The following is a 17,424-nucleotide window of genomic DNA, read 5'->3' on the forward strand; positions in this document are numbered from 1 at the left end:
ACGTGTCCCGACGCGGGAGTCGCCCCGCGCCGAGCGATCGCGCCCCGTCGGCCCCGCCCCTCGGCACGTAGCGCGGCTCGCCCGGCGGGCGCTGCCGCAGCCTGCCCGCCCCGCATCGCGTCGACGCTGCCGGCGGCCGCCCCCCTGCTCTCCGTGCCGAGTGGCAGCGCCGCGCGCCAATGGGGCGCCGGGACCGTGGGGCGCGCGGCGGGGCGGACGCGTGGAGCCCAATGAAGCGGCAGCAAAGGCGGGGCCGCGAGGCGAGGTCGCCAATGGCGACAGCGGGAGGGTGGGGCTGTGGCGGCGGCGGGCGCCCCGGCGGGGCGGGACGCGGCGGCGTGACAGCCAACGGGGAGTGGGGTGGGCGTGCCTGGGGCGCCCCTGGCGCCGGCTCCGGGGATCCCCGTGTACCCAGTGCCGTTTCCGCCCGGCCCGGGGAGAAGCCGCCGCTGCCGCCGGGGGAGGGGCCGCCGCTGCCGCGGCTGAGCGCTCGCTCTCGCCGGCTGCCCGGGACACGCCGTGGCTCCGAGCCGGGCCTGGTGCCGCGCAGGGGCCCGGGGAACGGGCCGGCCAGGTAGGCGCGGGCAGGCGGAAACCGGTTGTACCCGGCGGCGGGAGGGAACGCTGGGGCGGGCGGCTGGGCGGACGGCCGCGGGGACTCCTGCGCGGCCCGCGGTCTGACGCTTTGCTCTGCGCTGCCTTGGCAGCCCGGTCGGCAGCGCCCCACCGTGCCCCCGGAGGCCCGGCCCGAGCTGACCCGGTCCGGCGCAGTGTGCGGGCATCATGGCGGGCCCGGCGGTGCGCGGGCTCGGGACGCTGGTGGCCGGTGCAGTGCCAGGGCCGGAGTTGGGGCTGGAGCCGCCGCGGGGCTTTGTCGGTGAAGGCGAGGGCCGGGGAAGCCCCGCTGCAGCCCGGCCTTCTCCGCGCCCCCGTGTCCTCGCATTGTCCCGAGGGGCCGCGGGGGTCGTTGTCCGGCTCGGGGCAGCCTCCGGGCTGTGGCTGCACGCCCCGAGCTGCCGGCCCCTCCAGGCCTCGGTGGAGGCGGTGTTTGACCTGCATTTTCTGCTTTCTCATGGTGGCTGCGCGGCGCCTTCCTCCGTAACCCCCGCTCCCGGCGCCGGCGGTTGCAGCGTGGATCCTCCCGCATTTCCTCGCCCGTCACCGCGGCCGGCGTAGGGGGGGTTCCCCGCCGCGCTGCCCGCGCCCCGGCCCCGCTCCGACCCTCGACGGCACTGGCAAGGTCACTGTCGACCGGCGGCTCGTCCTTGGGTGCCGGTGACCGGAGTTCACCGCCGGGCCGGGTGGGGAAGCGGCGCCGGGCAGTGTCTCGCCGTCCCGGGGGAGGGAGAGAGGCGAGGCCGCGTGTGGCCCTGTGGAAGCGGGGGAAATGGGTGTAGCAGCGAGGGGGGCTTTCGGAGCCCCTTCCCGGCCGTGTCCTCGTGTTCCTCTGACACCAGCTGAGATCCTGGGTGCGCTCTTGGGGGGAAGAGCGTGTTCTGCGGGGCTGGAGAGGTCACGGGCAGCTGCAGGGCTCCTATGGCTGCTGCGGGCTCGGGCCATGATGTAATGAGAGCGTTGGGGGTACGGCGGGGTCGAATCTCTCTCCTTGGGTGAGGGAAGAACTTGATGTTGGTGTGCTGGTACATTATGGATTTCAGGCAGTTGCCCCCACCCTGGCTGGGTGTTGCTGCCGGAATCTAAATCCAAAAAAGGAATTTCTTATTTTTTTTCAATAATCAGAGATTCCTCTTTTCACTTGTATAGGAAATACTAGGATTTCTTTTTTTCTTCTTCTTGTGGTTGACCCAGGAAGTCATCTTGTTGCCGGCATTCAGGGTTTTTTTTTTTTTTTTTTTTTTTTTTTTGCTGTAGAGGTGCAGGGAGGAGGGTGTTGCTGTGCTCTGGATCCTGTGGGTAAGCATTGAAGGCAGTGACAGCAGCTGCTGTTGGCTCTGGAGCTCTGGTTGCTATGAGAAAAGCTTCACTAGACTTGGCTGCTATCTCCAGGGAAGGACAGCAGAGCAGCCTCCATTAGTGTGGTGGTAGAGGGATGGCTCACTCATGTTCAGCAAAGGACTTTACTTTTTGGGCTGTTTCTACAGGCCTAAAGCAGGAGCAGGGATATGTTTTGGTCCTGTGGGACAAAAATGTCCAAGGTGGGTTTCATCGCCATTCTTGAGTTAATGGAATTGCATTAAAGCGTGGGTTGGAAGCCCCAAGTTACCCTTTTCACATATTTTGGTCTGTGTGAAAAGTAGGGCAGCAAGAATTGATATGATCTTCCTGTGAAGTGAAGGCTGCAGTTGTGTCTTTTTTGAACTCCAGTCTCCTTCCCTGCCAGTAACAGAGCCAGATGCTTTTCTTATTGTTTGTATGTCTCCTTCCTCCCCTCCCAGCGCCTGGGCCCCACTTGCCTTATTGACTGGAATTTCTGCTGTGTGCAGTGGGTGTGTGCAGCAGACACCAGCCTGCTAGTGCTGAGGAGGGATTTTTCCATTCACAGACCAGGGAACTGTCAAAATAAAGTCCCGACTCAACTTTAGGACTGGAAACAGAAAGTGGAGAGAGGAGTTTTCCTCTGCTGCAGAGTACAATTTATTCTCTGAGCTTCTTACATGCTTTTATGTCAAAATGTATAAGAAATGTTGCTCTGCTGTGGAGTAGGGAGGTAAAACTCCTGTGGATAATAGGAAAGATTCCTCCCTTTCGGTTGACTCAAATGCTTGAAGGAACAGTTTGCAGGAGGCCATTTTTGACGTGACTCTGTATTGTGGAATCTGCCAGCTCCCATCCACACTCTGTCTGCCTGACTGCAATAGCTTCCTTTTTTTTTTTTTTTTTTTTTAAGGAAGAATGAGTGCCTTTCTTATCTGCTTAACTAACCATTTGGCACTGGCCCCTGTCTGTATGATATTGTGCTGTCGAGTTAGAGCTATCAGCATATTCCAGTTCGTTTGTTAGAGATGGAACTGTTAGTTGAGGTATGCAGCATGGGAATACATTAGCATTAGAAAACACTGCCATCTTTGTAAACTAACACCTATCATGGGGAGCCCCTTGCCCTGGCCTGAGTTACCCAACTCAGAATTACTGTGAGCTCGAAGCAAAAAATTCCAGGACCAGAATAATGTGAGAGATTAAAATATGCCCTTAAATCCGCTTGACTGGCAGCAATCATGTGGTAGATGCCAAACTCTGAGTAGCTTTTATATTTGAGGATCTGTAGCACAAAAATTGCCTCACAAGGTGGGGTGAGCAGCTTTTAAGCCCCTTAAAACACATCAGTCTCTGGGGCTGGAGGTGTGATCTGCTGCCTAACCTGGAGTGACATTACACCAGTACTGAACTCTGAATTTTGTATGAAAACTGCTTCTTGTTTTAATGAAATACAGAAAGTGATCTTCATGGCCCTTTAGTCTTTGTTTACAGTCTCTCTGTAGGTTGTTTACAGTCTCTCTGTAGGTTATAATGGGGAATTGGTCCATTGCCTCACATTCTGTTGGATAACTGGCACTGCTTTGACAAGGCCCTGGCTCTTCATTTTACTGTCAAATCCCAAGTGACCTGAAAGTAATATTCCTTAGCTAATGTTGTCTGATATTTCCCTACTGCAAGGTGGGGTGATGAAATCCCATGTACATTTGAATCACTTTTTAAAAAGAGCCTGAGTTACTGCAAGATTTTATTTTAAAATTTAACAGGTCAAAGTTGAAAAAACAGAGGAAAGGGATGGCATTGAACTGGAATCTCAGAACATGCAAAAGTTATGCTCTTTTTTTCTGGAGGGAGAAAACCCAACCAGCGATCATGTATTTAAATTTTCCAAATGTTCCTTGAAGTAAAAAAAAACAAAAACCATTTTTAATTCCAAGTTCCAGGTGCAAAGTGTGCAAGGGAGAACTAAATGTGTGATGTCCCAGACATGTAATTTATGAATCTGTCCAGTCTGTGCTTTCTCCCATTTTGGATGATCAGACTTTTACAAACTTGTGTTGAATGATGTGATGAGATAAAAATGTTTCTATCTATTCTGGCAATATTAAAACAAACATAATGACTGTTCAGAGGTTTGAAAATTCAAAAATCATTGTTCTCATGACATTATTGCTGTATTACAAAAGCACATTTGTGTTTTTACTCTGGTGCTGCTTGTGTGTGTAACTCTGAAATTTTGCCAATGAAATGCTGTGTTGTGTGCAGTGTATGAGAAAGATTGCAATAGGCAAACTGTTCTCTATGTGTACAAGATGTAGTAGCAGTGCTTGAGTTGAAATGTTAAACGTGCTTAAGTGTATCGTGTGTAAGCTGTTAAGTCTCAGTTGCCCCTATGAAACTTCAGCTGCTATTTGATTTTAAAATAAAAATTGTGTTGTGTTTTACTTGCCTATTTAGTTTTTTTTTCCCTCTTCTAAATTAAAAGAAAAATAGCTATGGGTATTACAGCTGTTACAGATTCTACAGCCAGTCTTTGGCTCCCATGACCGACTTGTGGCAAGAGTTAGTGCACAGTAAGTTTGCACTTGCATTGTTAGGGATGGGTTTGTATAAATCTGTCTCAACCTAAACTTTTTGCTTATTTTGATGATGGAAAAAGCCCCAGACCATAATGCAGCAAGAATTCAGCATTTTGAAACTGTGGGAGCTGAGATTTTTTTCCATTTTGTCCTTTTAATTCCTTGTTGAAGTTGCTTGGGGGATCTTGGTTAGGGTTGGTTTTTTTTCCACAGGATTTGCTATTTTGGTGGCAATTTTCCAGTATTCCTGTAGCAAATCAGCCGAGCTGCAGCCCCTGTCCCTGCTGAGCAGGGAGAATGTGCAGTGCTCCAGGCCTCCCTGCTGAGCTCACACAGGGGTGGGACTTGCTAAGCTGCTGAAATCGCAGCTAATGCCCACTGAGCATGCTGAGAAACAGTTTTTCAACTGCTCCTAGTTTAAATTTTTTTTCTATAATTAGCAAAGATGCTCTTTGTCTTGAAGGATGATCTGTGGGACAAATCAGGAGGTTCTGGTTCATCGTCCCCCTTCCCCCTCCTGAGCCAGTGGTGAAGTAGTATTTTCCTGTAACAAAAATAGCTAAAGAGATTTTTTCCTCATTTCAGCTGATGAGTCTGAACTTGAAAAGCTGTAGCCCAGAAAAAGAAACCTTCAGCAAATAATAGTCTAAATGCTAGTTTCTGTTGCCACAAGTCCTATAGGAGCATCGATATTGTTCTTTAAATTGTAAATCTGCATCATTCTGATCCTTAAATCTAATTTAAATGCTAAAACAAGTAGAACAAACAAACCATATTTTAAATAATATATTTGAGAAATAAAGTATTTCTTAGTGAGTTTTATTTTCCTCCTGCCAGACATGCACAAACCCCGATTATTTTAATGAGCAAAATGGGAAATATTCAGCAAAGTGTACTGATGTACTCAGACTTAAAGGTGGAAAAATGTGGGAGGATTTGTCAGCGGTTTGAGTGGCAAGCTTTTAGTGAGCGGGAGAAGTAATTTCTTTTGTGGTCAGGAATCTAATAGTCTCACATTCACCAAACATGAAGAAAAAAGGGGGGACTGAGAGAGAGGAACGTAGAAGAGTGGCATTGAGAAATGGTCAGGAATTTGACTTTTAGAGTGAAGTTCAGAAATGATCTGTTGTTTATGCTAAAGTGTAATCCTTATAAACCTGATAACGTAGACAGGTCTTGCATTCCTCCCTGAGGGTCACAGAAGGGCTAAGTTTAGCAAAGAGGAGGTATCCCAAACACTGAGATCTATCTAGTTTTCAAGGCAGCAAACTTTTCTGTTTTCATCCTGTTATAAACAAGTCTAGGGTTTGTTTTTTTGGTTTTTTTTTTTTTTTTCACTTACAAGCAGCCTTCTGAGGCAGAATGTGAGTTAGTTTTAAAACCAAAATGCCCTAAAATATTTCAGAGTAATTTCATAGTAGAAAGGTCACGGTGCTTTTGATGTGTTCATATTTAGAACATGATTACAATTGCAATCATACACATTGACAAGAAGATATTGTCTGGATTTGGTAGCTGCTCATTTAGTGACTCAGGCCTATTCCTGTTGTCCTCACAGAACTCATACCAGGGTTTTCTTCTGCAGCCTTGCTGATTTATAGGACAAAATGTTTTCAGTGACCGTGCCAGCAACCTGGAAAACAGTTTGAAGTTCTTTCTGATACTTTCTTTCTTTCTTGACTTTAAAGCAAGCAGTTTGAAATGCAACTTGTTGATAGGGAAGGCATGTGAGACCCTGCCACCGAACTTTTTAACAGAACATGCCTGCTGCTACTGATTCAGTAAAGGAAAAAAAAAAAGAAAAAAAAAGAGGATGCAGCTTGGAGTTTTAGTTCATTGGCATCAGATTATGTGGCGTCTTGGTTTTGCATGACTTTGAATCATGAAAATAAGTGGCAGAGAATTTTTGAGGATTATGTTGATGGTCACATTTGGATAAGGAAGCCCACATAAGACAGTATTGCTCACACTGTAGGACAGAAAGTCGCTTCTTGCTTCTGGGAGCAGAATATGGGAGGTGCAGAGTTACAGCTGGTGGAAGGATGAGACCAGAAAGACTGAAACTTCTCATCACAGCTCCAGGTAGTACAGAGAATGGGAACAGAGGCATATTTTTCAGTGTGGTCATGTTTCCCAGCGCTGCCTCTGCCCAAATTACATCTTTCTGGGAATGCTTTAAGTCAGATTTTAGGACTGGAACCCTCTGTAGGGTGCTGGTGTGGAAAGTGCTGCCAAGGAGCAGTTCTCGACTGTTTTTATGGGAGAGAGTGAGGAGGTGAGAACGTATCCTTGCTTGTAGGCAGGAAGGAGTACACTGGGAAAAGTTTGAGAACCAGTGATTTGGGAAACTGAAGTGCCCTGGGGGTTCAACATGGAGCCCTTAAATAGCATGCCTCAACCTGAGCTGCACTATCAATTTATAGATACTTGGAAGAGTGCACAAGTCTTTTGCATTTGTGTGGCCTTTACCTAAAGACACTAAAACATTATTTGCTGTGTTTCAGTGGCATTGAATTGGAAAAGCTTATAATGTTACAGGAATGCTTTCAGTAATGTGGCTGTAGATTAACTTTCGCTACAGCTATGATCTGGAAGCTTCCTGTATAAATACATCTGAAGTGAACCTTTGAAGAAAAGATGACTGCTTGATGGAGTTAAGTAGGCTCTGTTTGACTGGAGAGGAGACTGGCTTGTTGGTTCAAAGTTCTCTTGCATTTTTATGAACTTAAGGATGTTGGGGTTCAAGATGGCCTGGAAGTTAAGAGGGAACAAGGATACTTGCAGGGTGAAAGTCAGGTTCTGAGCTTGTCACAAACTCGCTTTGTTGTGCAGTTCTTCTAATTTCCACCTCAGGCTTTGCTTGTATATGGAAATTTGTGTGTTAAACTGGAATGGGTGTTCGTGACGCACAATATATTCATTCTACAGCTTTGTGCAGGTTTTTGGTGCACAGCAGTGTTCTATGGCAGTTCAGGCTGACAGCCCTGTTCTTCCCAATGTCACTTTTGCCTCTCTTCTGGCCCATGCCTGCCCCAGTAGTGAACTATTCAGGAAGATTACCATTCAGAAAACAAGTGCATTTCATTTTTGAAAGGAAGGGTTTTCTGCTGGCTTCTGCCTGAACTGCTTGTCTGTGGGGTCAGGTTAGCACCAGTGCAGGGAGGGATGGGGAGGCTGCACTGAAGCCGTGCCAGCTGAAGTCAGCTTGAAACTATTGCAGAACTGCACCCTGCGAGCAAGGTTACTCCGGGTGAAGTTACACGAGACAGCTGAGCATATCCAACTGCTCTGCTGCTGAATGGGGGAAGTTTTGTTCCCCCTTGCTCTCTCACCCAACGGGGAGTTCTGCCTTTTTTGTCTGCCAGCTCTGGTTCCTGCTGGATTCCTTTTCTGAACTCCTCCAGCTTGCTAACCCAGTAGAAAGCTGTGTTGGGGTTATTTTATGTTTTGGGTTTTGCTGGATTATTTTTTTGCCAAGATAGTGAACTGAATTGGCTCACTGAGAGACTTGTCAGGCATCCAGAGCCCTCACAAAATAAATAGGGGAGAGCATATGGGTGGAAGTGCAGAGGATGTGGTGGGGACCGGAGAAGGGGAACAGGGTCTCCGCCTTTCAGTGCCGCACCCATTGTGTCCCCTGTAACTTCACACTCCTCTGGAAGGAGAGTGAGCCACCATCCCTGCAGGCTGACAAGCCTGTGCCAATCCCTGAGTTTGTGCCCTTGATCACTGTGTGTGGACCGTTTTATTTAGACAAACCCTTAGTTCCCTGCTTGAAAATTGGTGATATAGTCTTGCCTTCATCCGTTCTTTGTTTGAGAAGCTGGTCAGATGTGAGTTTTAATGTAGGCTTGACCTGTGATGGTGGAGAAGTGTTACAGCCTAAGCTTGGTGCTTAACTGTTTCAAACCAGTAAAATATTGTAGGTATACTTTTGCAGAAAGTCAGTACAGCTGGAAGCAGGAGTGATGGCTCATTTTGGAAGATAGCAAAAAGTTAATTAGTATAAAAATATTACTAATCTGTGTAAGTAAATGCACCACACAATATTTGTTTTCTTTTTTTTTTTAACCTAGGAATTGGAAAGTCTCTGTTTTGTATTTACTTGCCACTTGTTACGGGTAATGAAATACCAAGGTGTGCAGAAAATTATAAATTACTGAAGATACACTGTCAACAGTATAAAAAAAATGGTGGTGTGAATTCCATATAACTTTACTGAAAATATATAAAGTATGACTGGAACAACACAAAAATGTAATTCAGCCAAGGCCAGTTGCAGCAGAAACTTCAATCCTATTTCTTTAATATGGAAAACTTGATTATAGCAAATTTGAAATAAAGCAATTGTCTGTGCACTACAGATCCTGTTGTGTGCTGCTCACTGCGAGCTGAGGCTTTGTCTCTTACCTAGTGAGACTACTTAGTCTAACAGAACTTGAGGCAGCATTTTGACTGTTTGTGTTTGAATAAAGGTATTTAAATGTTAGCATGTCATGACATCTCCAAACGCGTATTGCTGTGCAAAAAAAATTCATGATGGGTGTGAGCAGTATGTCTCATAAGCAAGAAATCTCATCTGTTGCAAGGGTAGTCTTTTATTTAATGAAAACATTTGCAAATGGCCCCAAATCAATCACTTTGCCATAAGAGAACCAAGCAGAGTGTATGTGCTGTCTTATCTTTACAGCCAACAGCAGTTGTGAGTTTTTGCAGTGTGGAGCTGAATGCCCAGGTGAGCACTGGGGTGATGTGTAGGGAGAGCTCTGGGGACTCCATCTGAGTGCTTGTGTCTGCTCCCCACCCATGCCCCAGGCTAAGGACTCAGGGTTGGAACACATCATTTATCTGTGACAGAGGCTGGGCAGGAGGTGGAAAGTTATACTAGGACGTTGCCTTTTGGGGTATGCCATCCCAAATCTGTCTCTTTAGATATGTCCCTTATCAGCAGGAAGATCTCTGCTGAGGTTAAAGCTGTGACTTGTAAGATAGGCAAAGGAAATACTTTAACTCTCCCCTGCAGTGGTGCTGTTTGGAGGGGCTGTTTCTTGCCTGCTCTGCTTGAGGTGGGAGGCACTTGGATGCCCAAGTCCCAAGGCTGTTGGCATTCTTTTCACACCCGTGGAAATCACCATTAGTGCTGCTAAGAGTGGTGCTTGTTACCTGTCCAGCTTAGCTCCTGAAACACCTCGAGCATGGTGTGGGTCACTCAAAGTCAAGAAGCTGAGCACAGAAGTGTTTGCATCTGACAACACAGGTTTCATCTCTGGTGGATTCTCTTTGGCCACTGCAGGTTCAAAGTATCTTTTACGAAATGTTCGGGTACAGAATTCATAAGATTAAAAACTCCCAGACTGGGAAAAGACTTTCCCCACAGGCTGCCATGGAACAACTTAAGAGTTGAAACTGATGTGTCACAGTTCCTGTTTCCTGCTCCTGCATTTCTAAGTCTTACATGTGCAGACAGCAGTAATAAATTAATAAAGAATAAAGCACTAGCATGTTCTAAAAGTGAGACTATGCATTGAAACCTGCAGTCATTAGTTAAGCCTCTCTTGGGTGCAGCTTGGGACTGTCAGCTTGAAACTGGTCAGCAGAAATTTGTTGAATCACACGTGGAAAGAGAATCCCAGGGAGAATTAAATGGGATGTCCAAATGTTCATGTAAGTTCTATGGTTTTTGCAGAACTGTATGAAAGTGTAACCAGGATCCTCTCTGTGAAATCCTTCACTTGAAAAATCTTTTTTTTTTTTTAACAGTTTTTAAACAGTGTCACACAGCAGAGATGGATGGGGAGCAGGCTGTTCTTGTAAGCAAAGTTTGTAGCTTTCTGTTGCTCTTCCAGTGTCAGAGTTTAGGCGTCATTCCTTTTTCTGAGTAATAGTGAAGCAGTCTGTTCCCATGAGAGTCACTGGGCTGAGGCAATACTTGAAAGGAATTCTAAAATTTTCATTTTCACATGAAGAGAAGGTTGTGAAGGAGGAAAAAAGTAGCTTTGACACATATTTAAAAAATGATGGAAACTTTTTGCTGAAGTTGTTGAGAGATGGTTGTTACTGAAATGGTACATTATTTTAAAATGTAGAAATTTGTCTTAAACAACTGGACTCTTTATGAAATTCTGTTAGTACTGAAAAGGTATCATTTAGCTTAGGTTAAAATCTCTGCAGTTACAGTGGTCATTGCTGATTTTTGGAGTCTGCCGCTTCTCTCCCAGGATGTGTGTGTGGGTCCTTAGCTTTTACTGACCAGGAATGAAACGTGTGAAATGGCCAATGACTGAATTTTTTTTTAGGTGCTTTTTGCCCCCTGAAAGTTCAAGATGAAATGCTGGCAAGATGATGAGTCCTCACTCCTATTCTGCTTAGAGCTAGATACAGCCCTGGCTCTCATGTCTAGAAACACTGTATGTGACATCTCAGGAGCGGTATTTTGATTTTACTGATAAAAATATGAAGGCACAAAAAAGGACTTGCATAGGACATCTTGCAAGCAGTGTGGAGGTACAACATATTTGGTTTGGGGGTGTTTTTGGATTTTGGTCTAGTGGTGCAAACTGCAGTTTTAGGTGGCTCTCTCACCCACACCAGTCATCACCTCTGCCTACATGTCCATGTTCTGTAGTGTTGTGTTCCTTCTCTATGTATCTTCAGTTTCTTTCAGTAAAGCTGTCAGTGGTTTGAATACTGCTGTTAGTAGGTGTGGTGGGGAGTGCATTACATAGTGGATACAGGTGGAAACATCTGTGTGAGCTGATGATGGGGAAGCATGGTAGTATGAGCCAGAGTGTTTTCCCTGCCTGTTTTCATAGCTTTGTAATGCTCCAAGGTAGTTTGGGTTATGAACAATGCTGCTACTGATTTGTAGCCACAGGACTGATAAGCTATGTAAAGGGGCCTTCAGAGTACTTTGGCAAACTGTGTCTGGATATGTAGTGTGCACAAAATCTATCTGCATTACTCAGGAAGATAATTCCTGTCTGTGCTGTTTTCCTTCTGTGTTTAGATCATTCTCATATCCAACTCTTACCCAGCTGAGGTCTCAATAGTTCTCAGTTTTTCCATAATGACAGAATCAAATTAGCCCTATGAGTGGTGCATGTGAAATTCCTTTTGGTTAAAGCACATTGCCCTGAATATTTCCAGGCTGTTTTTTTTTTTTTTTTCTTGTGAGAATTCAACATCTTGTGTTTGAAAGAGAAAGGAGAAAAGATGCAGATGAGGAAATGCTGTTGTTTAAGGTACAGGGAGGAACAAGTAACTTGTTTCTAGAACATAATCTGTCCAGCTGTGACTTAGTCATCTTCAGTCTTATATAAAATGCATCCAGTCTGAATAGTTGAGCGTCTCCCTCCTGAATGCAGCAAACCTTTTATGCTTATGTGAAGATGTGAAGCTGTAACAGGCGCAAGGCATCATCTTCAGAGTACCTTCATACTTGGGAACCTGCAGCATCCATCATACTGTCAAGCCTCATTTACTCATGTGATGGAATTTTTTTTATTTTATTCTGTTTCACATTTTTTTCAAGCTTAAAGAGATTCCTTGCTGTTGGCAGAGAATACAGCACTAACAATTCCAGACAGGAGAGCAGAGAACGTAACGTGAGAACAGGGGTGACTCTTGAATCAGACTGAAGGTTTTGTTCATCTCTGACAGGGCCAAAAATTGATGTTTGAGGAAGAATGTAAGGTGAGAAGATCACAGGATCTTGGCTAATGTGTTTAATTTCAGTGTAGTAGTTCCTGCTGTTACATTACATGCAGCCCTGCTCTTAGTCACTTGGATTTCACATAGCTGTTCTCCAAGGAAAGGGGGATAACTTGACTATTATGAAATGCTTTTATATGGATAAATGTATTTCCACACAGGTCCTTTGTTTATATAATTATGGAGGTTTTGGAGGGGTGGGGGAGATTTTTCTTAGCAACAAGCAGGAACTTGTAAGCTTTGTAGGAACTGGCATGTGTGAGTTGAGAGATATTCTGTGCTGCTTAAGGGATGATGGACAGCCTTGTTTAGGTAGTCAAGAAAACTGATGTTGTACACCAACAACAACACTGCTGAGTGTGTTGTTAAATAAATGTATTGGTAAAGAGAGGTGTTGATAAATCTTATGACTGTGGACATGGAAGATGACATTTAAAATTCTGTCAATACATTTCCCATTAATACACATTACATGAAACTTGGGGAGCTGCATCTTCAGTCACATATGTATGCAGGGGAAGGTCTCCTTAGGAGAGGTACTTGGAGCTGTGCTTCACTTGGGTAGTTAGAAACATTCTTCAAAGGCTTCTGAGAAAGTGTTTGATGTAGTTTTACTTCTAAAAAAAAAAAGTTCTACAGTTTTTTTCATAAGAACTACAAGTACACTGTGCTCACTGTGAAGACTTAATGGTTTGGGTTGATGCTGCTTGGGGACCTCAAGGCTGCAGTGCATTGCATGATTTTTGTGGTAAATCCATATACTGGTTTTCAGGCTGTGCTGGACGAACATGGCCTAGCTCTCATGTAAGCTGCAAAGCCAAGTGTAAAAATGACTAGGTGAGATTTTCCATTCTTTGTTAGGTGGAAGGTCAGATCATCAGAAGGTTATTTTTGGCCTTAAAATACATAGTTATGCAAAGACTTGGTGGCCCTGGAGAAGAAATGAGCAATGCCCTGAGCAACTGATCCAGGTTGGCCCCTGCGTTGGGGGTAGGGAGACAGTGTTTCAGTCAATTTAACTTTCTATGGTCCCTTCAAATCTGGATTTTTCAGTGGCTGAGTGCAAGACTGGGTGTAGGAGGTCTGGGGGACATGCCTGTTGTAGGTGGAGAGGGCAGAAGATAGGAGGAAGAAGGCTGTACTCTGATACTGGAAATGTTTGTGCTGGAGAAATTGCATTAATAGTGGAGACCTGAAATATCTGAGACTGGAAGTTGGCAAGAACACACTTGGCTTTCTAGATGTTTGTGAGATGAAATCAGATTTTAATTCACTGTTCTTCAGATTCTTTTTATCTGCATAGCATAAAATATTTGATGATTCTTGATCACTAGAGAGGTGCTAGTGGGTAATAAAGTATATTTAGGGATCTCTGAATTGTTTTGCCACATTTCAACAAAAGATATGAATCCATCCAGATGCAAGGTCTGCAAAACAGCAGACCCACCTCAAAATTGTGAAACAGCATTTGGGAAAGCAGTAGCTCAAAGGACTTTAAGGTCTTTACAGCTTGTTGCCTCTACATTGGGCCATTATTTTATTTAAAAGGGTTAATGTGATTCCTGGACATATTGAAGAGGAGGGGAAAAAAAGTGGGGAAAGGAATGTGAAGCAAAATAAGTAATCGTATAAACACAGCAGTGTTGAGACTGATACTGGAATTGAATTTTGGTTACCATGCTTCAAGAAGAATGCCAGTGTATTTGGAGACAATTCAAAGGACAGCTGCAGAAATGATCCAGGGACTGGAAAATAAGCCTCATGATGTGAGGTTTAAAGGAGCTCAACTTACTCAGCTTATTGAAAAGACAATTGAGAGAGGACTTGATCTTTCTGTAAAAGGACTTGTGAGATTTGCTGACAAAGACATAGCAATATCAGCTGAGGTTAGACAAATTCAATTTTGAAGTACAGTTTCTTAGCAATGATGGTAGTTAAACATCGGATTTGTTTACAGGCAAGGGAAAAGGAGCAAAAATTCGTCTTAGTCTTTTACAAAAGGCCCAACTTAGTTATTTTTGGAGAAAATGCATTGCAATTTATTTTTCAAAATTATGATAATACGCCTTTCCTGACACTGGAGGACACTGGAGTTTAAGAATCTTTGGAGATTTTGTGCCATGATCAGTTGGTTGAAGTTCAGGAACATGAACTTGCAGTCACAGTCAAGATGAAATTAAGATGAATTTAGAGAAGAAATAGTTAAGCTGGTGCTAGAATACTGCCTTGCATGACACACATGAGATGTTAAGGGAACTCTGAAATTTAATGCTTTGCGGTCTGCATCATTGGAACGCAGCTCTTTCCCATACTGTGTTTCTTCAGATGTTTAAGATATGGTTAAGGCTTTCTGAAAGCCCCTACAGAGAAGCCCTGATGTAACTGTGTGCACTCACGGTATTCAGATGAGCATTCCTGCATTCCAGTTGGCCGCAGCAGAAGTCTGTAAATCTTTTTCATCCTTTTTTAGAAACAGTATGAAAAAAATTGCACAATGGCAATATGATTATAATTCTTCTGAGAGTAAGCACAAACTCTCCTGGTAGGTTTCATTCTTAAATGAATGTAGGATATTCTCTATCTCTCAAGTTAACTGGACTTGTTCAGAAAGTTTATTTGTGTTTGAAACAAATAATTGTAAGAAGTGGTGTTCTGATGGCACTTGTTTGCTGGTTTTCATGCTGTCCAAATGAGAGTACTTTAGCAATTCTACTTGTCCATCACATTGTAAATTCACCTGGGGAATTGAGTGACTCAGTTTGGTAATGGCTCCAGATCATGCTTCTACTTTTTATTTGCAGTTGTGCATTCCACCACTCCCTTGACGGCTGCCAAGTTTCTATATTTCCATAGATTACCTTGTTCCAGATGCCTTTGCAGACATGCAGAGCTCTTAAATTCCCTTCTGGTAGCTCTCAAAATCTGCTGCTTTGTGCAGGTGGAGCTCTCCCGGTTGGTTCTGCCTGAGTGCATGCTCGTCCTTGCCTGTGCAGAGGAGGACCTTGAGCTACCCGGGCTGCTCTTTTCTCCTGTGTGGCTGCATTCCTGCCTCTCCTCTCTTCCTCCTCCAGGTCCAGTCAGGGAGGAGCCCCATTGCTGTCACCTCTGCAGCTGTGCAGTAAGAAAATGCTTCTATGTCCTACGGAAGAAAAGGCAGATGAACATTTTCTGAACATTTTCTATCAATTTGTTACATAAATTGTGCTGTTTCTGAGGTGGGAAAGAAGTTGTCTGGCAGCTGCAAGTTTCCTTGCTTAGGGCTAGAGGGATAGCAAACTGCAGGAACGTGTTGGGGCACTACACAGCACAAAGCAAAGACCTCCAGCTTTGAGATCAAGTGCAGCAACCCCTGCTACTCACCTTGTCCAGACAGCCCTGTCTGCCTTAACCTGCAGGAGCAGCTTGCAGGAAAAAGTCACAGCTGCACACAAAAGAGGTTGTGAGGGCTCAGTTTAAGAGTAGGAAAATCCCCCTCTTCCTTCCCTTCCCTCTCGGATGTGTCACTGTCCCCCTCTCCACAGCATCACAAGGCTGATGGAGAGGACCTGTTGGAGAAGGCTCAGTCTGTTCAGCCTGAGCAACTTTTTGCATTTCAACCTCTTTGTTTCATCCTGAGGTTGTACATACATGTGCTTAGTTGCATTTATGATAATCATGAAAAATACCCTGAATGTATTACTCTGCTCGTAATTCAACCTTCAAAAAAGATGGAGGTAGCAGATAGCATTACAAGGATGTGTTACAGAACCACTCACTCAGCATCGCTTTCGTGTGAGCTCTATGTGAGCACTCTTGGCCAACTGTTTGATGCCAACGCTCCTGTGTTACCACCCACAAGCAGTTAAGGTGGTTGATGGTGTGCTGTGCTCTTCTCAAAGGAAGAAATTACTAATTTATGTGCAAGTCATCAGAAATAAATCAGGTTTAAGTGATTTTTGTCTTTTTTCAGTCACTGGTTGCAGGTGTTTTACTGCTAACTTCTGGTCATCTGCATTTACTTTGAAAATGTGTTCAACTGGATTAACTGCTTTTTATCTTGTTAAAAAAATGGGCTATTCAAAAAAGTGATTGTGGCTCTCAGCACTGTCTCACCAAGCTTTGCATTTCTTGCCAGCAGTTAGGAAGTAGGTATTTGGGAGTTTCTTGAATAAGCATTACATCTTTTTCTCTGTGATTGTAAGAGCAAGTCTGTGATTATATTGTTTTATGAAAAAACCAAAACAACTTTAAAAAATTTCTATTCCTTAAATCTGGTTGGGCCAATATATTGCTGGCTACTGTCTTATTCTGTAAATCTGACTGGGTGAACATCCTCTCTACATGGTGGGCATAACATGCAGAGCTGGGGCATGCCAAGTCAGCAGTACCTGCATTTTGGGACCAGTGCATATCTTACCAGTGCCAAAATACCATATAATGTAAGATGCAACTCATCCAGAAAAGTGAGACACGATAAAGAACATCTCTTGGATGTTGTTCACCATCATTGAATGGGTGGAAACCCCAGAAGAGGAGCTAAGGGTTTTTGGCTGATGCTGCTTTTGGGCCTCATGAGTGCTCTCCACCACTGTCCTATTGACTCAGTCTGCTCTCTAACAAGTTTTGGGCTGGGAAAAGCACATCTGCCAGAAATGTGTGAATTTGTTAGGGGTCCCAGAACCATCTTTCATGACCATGAGTGCAACTGGGCACCAGGTCCTGGGCAAGTGCTACAGTTGGTGATGTCTCCTAGAAGGATGTCCCTGAGAAGGGGATGTGGTGGGACAGTGCAGTGGGCTGAGCCTTGAAATGTGTCTCAACAGGCAATATTGCCAAAATCCTGTAAAATTCACTGGATTTTAATGCATAACAGTGATTATGTAGCTCAGTAATGGACCTGACTCTTGCCATGTGCAGTAGGGGTTGCAGGTGTTTTTGTCACCTGGTTTCTCACTCGAGGCCCATCGGACAGACTCGTGTTTGTGGAAAGCAGCTCAAGATGATTACACAAGCTTGGAGTAACTTCCTTACAATGCAGAGAAAAATGTATTTGCATGATTTCGAGCCCAGGTGCAAGGCTGCAAAACTTGCCAGTGACAAACCACAGAGGCCTGGTTGGAGCTGGAATGGCACTTGGTGATGGTTTGGGCAGGGGCGAAGGGTCAAAATGAGTCCTGTAATGGAAAGCAGGGCTGAACCTTCGCGTGGGAGCTGCGGCTCC

The 17,424-nt window shown here is 44.9% G+C and overlaps 1 protein-coding gene across 3 annotated transcripts in view; it reads left to right on the top strand.

Moving 5' to 3' along the window:
- The first annotated feature begins 421 nt into the window (after positions 1-421).
- SETD5 (SET domain containing 5) overlaps positions 422-17,424 on the top strand; it is a 65,319-nt gene continuing 48,316 nt past the window's right edge. The window contains exons 1-2 of one of the 3 annotated variants that reach the window (XM_059856585.1): positions 452-574; positions 1,873-1,914. The gene's annotated coding sequence lies outside the window, so the exon portion shown is untranslated. Of the gene's footprint in view, positions 575-1,872; positions 1,915-17,424 lie in introns of all 3 variants that reach the window. The other 2 variants (XM_059856588.1, XM_059856586.1) reach the window with 2 other exon arrangements.

The sequence above is a fragment of the Haemorhous mexicanus genome, chromosome 11, assembly GCF_027477595.1.
Source record: "Haemorhous mexicanus isolate bHaeMex1 chromosome 11, bHaeMex1.pri, whole genome shotgun sequence".
NCBI classification, from domain to species: Eukaryota; Metazoa; Chordata; class Aves; order Passeriformes; family Fringillidae; genus Haemorhous; species Haemorhous mexicanus.